The sequence below is a fragment of the Sceloporus undulatus genome, chromosome 4, assembly GCF_019175285.1.
Source record: "Sceloporus undulatus isolate JIND9_A2432 ecotype Alabama chromosome 4, SceUnd_v1.1, whole genome shotgun sequence".
NCBI classification, from domain to species: Eukaryota; Metazoa; Chordata; class Lepidosauria; order Squamata; family Phrynosomatidae; genus Sceloporus; species Sceloporus undulatus.
Genome location: NC_056525.1, coordinates 112,878,294 through 112,885,393, shown reverse-complemented (window position 1 = coordinate 112,885,393; position 7,100 = coordinate 112,878,294). Strand labels below are relative to the sequence as shown.

General features: G+C 39.3%; 1 long non-coding RNA gene across 1 annotated transcript in view; it reads left to right on the top strand.

Annotated features, from left to right (window-relative positions):
• The first annotated feature begins 6,393 nt into the window (after positions 1–6,393).
• LOC121929600 overlaps positions 6,394–7,100 on the top strand; it is a 20,551-nt gene continuing 19,844 nt past the window's right edge. Inside the window, exon 1 of the long non-coding RNA XR_006103699.1 lies at positions 6,394–6,687. This is a non-coding gene — a long non-coding RNA (uncharacterized LOC121929600). The remainder of the gene's footprint in view (positions 6,688–7,100) is intronic.

The following is a 7,100-nucleotide window of genomic DNA, read 5'->3' as shown; positions in this document are numbered from 1 at the left end:
CTTTTTGTTTGAAATTTTTTTGTGTATTTAAAAAAAAAATAAAAAGCACCTATTTGCAAAAAGGTTTTTCCTTACTGCAAAACTACAATGTATTTGAGGATATAAACATACATATGTCCTGGGGTAAGCATCACAGCTCACTTCTGAGTTGACGTATTCAAGGTTGCGCTACTCAAATTGCTTTCAAATATGTTCATACAAATGTTTCATCCCTTATATATTAACATTCACACACATGAATGCATGAAAGTGTCATGCTGAGGTGCAGCTTGAGTGTAGTTCTGTATCTCAGCAGGGACCTTGAGATACTTTCCAAACAGAAGGTGGAAGCCGACTGCTGCAGTTGAAGGATTTATTTAAACAGGAAAGGAGGCAAAACTATTTACAGTGAATGCAGAGCTCTTGGACCAAAGCAAAACCAACTTTCTTTTCCAACTCTCAGCAACATAGGAACCCTCCAGTCAGGCTAACAAACATGAACCACTAATTAACAACAATGACCCACACACACTCATACTGAACTGTGTTTCTTATATGTTCGGCTCCTTACAACCTTGTCTAAGCATTACATCATGCTCATTACCCTTGATGTCCAGGTGCTGACCTAATGCATAGTTTGTAGTCTGGCTCCTCTGCTATCTTCAACACGATAATCACCAGATGGTCTAGAAACATAGCACAACTATGGAATAGTAGGATCCATATGAGAAATGTAGTATGGGACCTAATATTTAATGATATCTCCTGGATATTTTGGACATGTCTAGGAGATACCTTGGGTCCATTCCACTTGCGATCAACCAACAAGAGTTTGGTCAGTCCATGACTTAGAAAACAGCCATTCCCAAACTTTTCACCTCCAGATGTTTTGGACTTTAGCTGCCCAAAACCCTGATGGCTAGTGAAGCCAGCTGCACCTTCTGGGATTTGAAGTCAAAAGCATGTGAAGGACCAAAGAGAACTGTATTCAGAGGAACAGATTAATGAATTGTACTCTGCTGTGGAAATGTAGGTCATGTCCTGGAACTTTCTGTGGTCTCATGGAAATTCAGGGTTGGAGAGTTATAATAGGATTGTGATCCTGGAACTATAGGGTTCAGGCTTTCTGAGTGGCACCATCTTCCAAATACAGGTGTATCCTACATAGGACTACATTGGGGAGTCCCACATAGGATGGTTCTCCACATGTAGGACCATCCTACTTCTGGAATACACTCCTATATAGGATGGTCCTCCACATGTAGGACTCTCCTACAAATGTAGGACACTACTTTCACAGGGCGACCGACAAACTTATTCCTCCAAAGATAGAGGCTCAACACAACTCTTCTCTGCTGTGAAAATTTCAAACATGTCCTGTAGAAATCTCCATTGGCCCATCCTGATACTGACTATCCAACATGAATTTGACCATGGTATGAATCACAAAGCAATCTTTCTCAGACTGCACTTCAGCTCCAAGAACTGTTTTTTTGGCTAAGTCAAGTGGAAAAGACCAAAGACAAATATATTTGGAGGAACAGAACAATGAATTTTATTCTGCTGTGGAAATGTGGGACATGTCTTGAAAATGTGAGATGTGTTCTGGAAATGTGGAGCATGTATGAAAATGAAGGATATGTATTGGAAATGTAGAACATATCCTACCATTCTATGCCATCTCCTGCTAATGGTGGACACATACAGGATATGTCCTGGCCTTTGAATCTATACACTCATTTGGATTCCAACTCACCAACAAACATTTGTCCATTATATGATTGAGAAATCACTCATTCTCAAGCTTTGTACCTCCAGATGTTTTAGGTTTCATCTCCCAGAATGCAAGCTCCCAGAACGCCCATATAAGCAGCTGTAGGATGTTCGTTTAGTGGCCAGTGATTATTCTGTCCAGGAAAGCAGCCAAATGGCTGATAAGACTAGCTCAGGTCTCAAACAAATAAATCACCAACTGGCAAAGTAACAAAGTCTTTGAGTCTGAGTGCAAAATCACAAGAGGCATTACCAAAAGAGTTGTCAAGAAGTCTGAGGTCCAGGGTATCAAATAGACAGATTGATAAGGCAGTCCAAAGGTCAAGGATTCCAGAAAGTCAAGATGGGTCAGCAGTCCAAGAAGCAAGGTTTCAATCCAAAGAGCAATGGGAGACAGAGTACTTTCCCCAAAAAGGTCAGATAATCACTGGCAACTAGACAGACATCTTACAGCTGCTTATATGGGCATGCTGCAGGCACTTAGGTGTGTCTGATTACCAGCACATTTCTGATAAAGCCTCTGCGACCTACTAAAGCACTCCCTTTTCAGCTCTATGCTGACTGAAGGTAGGTACACTCCCTTGATCCTCTTCCCTGTCCACAGACAGACTCTGCTGAGCTTCCTGAGAAGCCACAGGCTCTGCTGAAGTGGGCACAGCAGAGCTAGAGCTGGACTCAAGCTCCACAGCTAGAGACTCAGGTCCCAGAGGCTCTGGTTCATTCTCTGAGTCCTCAGAATCCTCCTCCAGGCTGGGCATGACATGTTAAAGGGCATCTTTGGGTCCATTTTGATAGGAATTGTGCAAGATTTAGGACATTCTCTTTTACAAGATCCACAGTGTTTGAAAGGTGAGTGAACTGCTAACATGATGCCAGAAGTGAGTGGAGACAAGGGCCAGCAAATCAGGTGGAGATCTGAACTGCATAGACTATTTTTGGCATCCTGTTTTGCCCTTATAGATTCATAACAGAATTCTGGATCTATAACTACTATTTTCAATTATATTGTGTATTCATGACTCTGGCACTATTGCTACTGTTGTAACCTTTCCCATCTCACTTTATTTAAATTCCAAAAAGCTGGAATGGAGTTCTATTCTGCTTGTGACCATGGTACAGTAGGATGATGTTTCCATTCCCCTATTGTCAGTTAATGAGGTTCTGACCATCAGAAGCAGCACCCATGTTGTCCTGCTCCATTCCACAACAGATCACTGGCAGAAAGGGGCTGGAAATGTCTTCCTAATGCAACCTGATCACCAGCAGAAAAGGTCTCCATTGCTTTGCTGACTGTTAAGGTAGGTTTGTGAGGTTGGGCTAGGAGATGGTACCTGGTTATGCAGTTGTAAAAAAGGACTTTAACACATGAGAATAAAAAGAGGAGTTTTAACAGGATGTCATGTCTGTCCTGCTGCCTCTAATTCCACTTTTTACTGTTATGCACCTTTTCATTGATAGGCAAAACCCATCAATAAGCTTTCAATCTTACTGTCATTAGATTTCTGTCTTTGTGCAATAGGTTCCTTTCACTACAACATTTGGGTTTCTGTTTTCTTGCCCCCTGAAATTTTTTATTTTCCAGCTGAGAAATTTACTACTTTCTCAGGCCAAGTGTGAGAATCTTCAGATGTGAAGTTGAACGCTTTCACGGCCAGTATCCATAGTTTTTTGTGGGGGTTTTGGGCTATCAGGCCGTGTTCTAGAAGAGTTTATTCCTAATGTTTCACCAGCAGCTGTGACAGGCATCATCAGAGAATGCTGGCATGGAAGAGAGTGGTGTATATATACTGTTGGTTGAGAGGAAGCGATTTACATGTTAACCTGTGTATTATTCTGTTGCTGAATGGCAAGACCTCCGGGTGTCTATTTACTTAATGATCCATTGCTTTCTGGGAACTCTCTCATCCTGGGTGTTTTTTATTTGCAATTGCTGGGTCTTACATTTGGTGTCTTTCAGGACTGGTAGTGAAACTTTGTTTACTTTAAGGGTTTCTTCTTTCCTGTTGAAGTTGTTCAGGTGTTTATGAATTTCAGTGGCTTCCCTGTACATTCTGACCTGATAGTTGTTGGCATAGTCCAGAATTTCAGTGTTATCAAACAGCATTTTATGCCCAGCATTGTTTACAGCATGTTCTGCTACTGCTGATTTTTCTGGTTGACCCAATCTGAAGTGTGTCTTGTATTCCTTGAAAGCAAAAGACAGGTGAATCCCTCTCACAGCTGCAGGAGTTTACTACATACCATGCAGCTGTGGACTAGTCTACATAGGGATCACCAAATGCAGTGTTCAAACATGAAGCAAGGAACATGAGAGGCAGAAATTGGCAGGTGACTTGAAGGCACATACACACACATCAGACCTATAGCCAAGGAAAACAATAACACAACTACCCCAAATTTCTCTCTGCCCTTGCCTCCTTGAGCAGGGATGAACCAACCTTCTATCACATGGAGATGCATTTGTCCTGCCTATGGACTTTATCACACATGGCAAATGGTGTGTGTGTGTTAAATAGCAAAAATCATGTGAAAATCGCACCATCGTAATTAACATTTTCACACACATCACAGTTATGAACTATTAGACCAGGAGTTCATTGTGTGGTATGATGTGGACTGTGGTTTGAAAGAAAATCCCTTCTAAAGCCCCATTAGGCTTTATTTATTTCCACTTTACATATCTTTATATCTATCATTTCAAGACATTATTTTAATAAACTTATGCTGCAAGCATCCTTATCTTATTTCAGTTTCCATCACCACTTTATCAAACTGTGCCATAGTTGTTGAGTTTTTGTTGATATAAGTTGATTCTTTTCTGCCAATAGCAAAGAGGGAGGGGAAAGAATTACTGGAAAGAGACACATGAACTTTCAAACCCCATTTGATCCATTTGCAGATGGTTTGGGAGCTTTGTGTTGCAATTCTGGATTTTTCTGTTGACACGTTGCAATACTTATTATCAGTTTGGTTCATCATAAAAGTTGGTTTTGTGGGGGAAACTTTCATCTTTCTAAATTAAGCTCTCTGTTTAATTTATCATTCAGCAAAATTTGATTCAATAATGGCATGAAGTGTTAACTGGTGAAGGCAAATTTTAAGAACAAAAGATCTTGATACTACATGGATTCAATAGGATAGAATATGTAAGATTCAATAACAAGGAATGAAAATATTGAATAGCATTCTCTCTTTTTTTTGACAATGGGTCATAATTTTTGCCAATGAAATTTTAACTTGTGTGTTATATATGAAGATAGAAAATATCTCACAAATCTCATTACTATAAATTAATTTATGACCCACCTTTTTCACAGCTCAGAATTCAATGCAGCTTATAACTACTTAAAACATAGCTCAACAGCAACAACAGTAATACAAAAGTTAAAAATTAAATAAACCACAATTCTGTTTTTTTTAAAAACAAACAAATTTAAAACAGTTTTTTAAAAACACATTTTAAACCTAATGAAATATGGACACTACACCCTACTAAAACCTCCATTTGCTGGAATAAGTTAAAAACCAAAGGCCAAAAGGTATTTGAATGTTGTTGAAAAGTCCACAGGAAATGGGTTGTTTCCTCCTATATTTTACCTTATAGGAAACTGTTGACAATATTTATTTTATTTAAATATAATAGTGACTTTGATTCCAAAGGCAAAAGGCTAACAATCAACTACTTTAAAAAATACAAAAAGAATATTCCAATGAATATTAAATTCATGCACATTCTGCCATGGGTCATTCTTAGCTGACATCCTGGAGATGAAATACAAAGTTTTGCCGAGGTAAAATCGTGTTTCCTCCCTCCACACAAGACTCATCTTCCACTTACTCTCCCTGACGTTGTCATATAGTGGCCATGTCAGACTGGGTGCTGGGGCTGGGAAGTATCTAGCTATGTCCTTATGGCAAGATGCACACCTACTAAGGCATCCTGCAAAATATCCTAGGAGTTCCTCCCCAAGTCCCAGAAAACGGTGCCATTCTTATACATCTAAAGAAATAGATGGACACATCCCATGATTATATATTAAAAACCTGTCTGACTTAAACTGTTTTTGCTTGTTAACAAAAGGCTAGTAGAGAGGGAGCCAACCTAGCCTTCTGTGGAAGGCATTCCAGAAGTGGGAGCAGCCACTGAGAAGGCTCTCTCTTGTGTCCTCACCAAGCGAGCCAGCAATGGTGGTGGAAATGAGAGAAAGCCTTCTCCTGAACATCTTAGGGCTCTAGCAGGTTCATATGGGGAGATATGGTTTCTCAAATAGTCTGGACCTATGCGGTATGAACTGACTACAAAGGCCTTGCCTTTGGATTGTGGTTGGGGAACCTGTGCCCCTGAAAGATATTGATGAATTGCTATTCCCATCAACCTTCATCATTACAATGCTGGCTAAAGCAATAAATAAATAAAGCAATGTTGGCTATTGCATTTGCTCAGTTATCTCAGTGCTATGAAGTACTTTACACATTGTAATCCGAGGTGTTTTAACAAACACAAAAACTTGTTGGATTTAAAAGCACAAAAATCTGTTTTATGTGTGTGACTGGGAAGAGGAAACATTTGGCTGCTGTTGACTGATGAATAGATATGCCTTAATCATTCATGTCAAATTTACAACACAAAGCTCCCAGCCTTTTGCAAATAGCCTTGAGGTTAAAAGTTTATGTACCTCATTCCCGTAAGCCTTTCTCCTCTTTGGTTAGAGTATCATGCAAAGCAGAAACAGCACAAAAAATGTAGGCACACAATTAGAAGGAAGTATTGGTGAAAAAACAAAATAAAGCACCTTGAAGAATAAGTCCCTCAAGTGATTATTAACTGAAAGTGAAGATTTTATCAAACAAACATAGTTGCCTGGAGCACTATGAAGCCCTTGTTGGTCTGTATGGTTTTCTTTCTGCTGTCAAGATGTTGTACTTCCCTAAATGGTAAGACAAAAGAGGGTTTTTTCCTTCCAAGAGAAAATATTTGCTTTGAGAGATGAGAAAATTCAGGGAGCAGGGGGGAAATATTTGGGGGGGGGGGGGTCCCCTCTGTTTTTTCCCCTAACTTTTTTTTCCTCTCAGAATAATTATTTCCTTTCAGAGTAATGAATATAGATACAATGTTCATATATTTACTTCCTCCACATTCTTCTAAAGAGCATATAGCAGATTGACATTTTTGTGAGCCTATTTGCAGTATCTGACAGCATTGTTAATTCCTAATCTTCATTGTCTTTTCTCAGTTCTTTTTATGGGAATTATTGCTTTATACCTGGCATTATAGAGGACCAGAGATGACAAAATAATTTCCTTATTTTTCTAATGTTGATTGTTTTGTCTGTTTTTATTGTTTTATT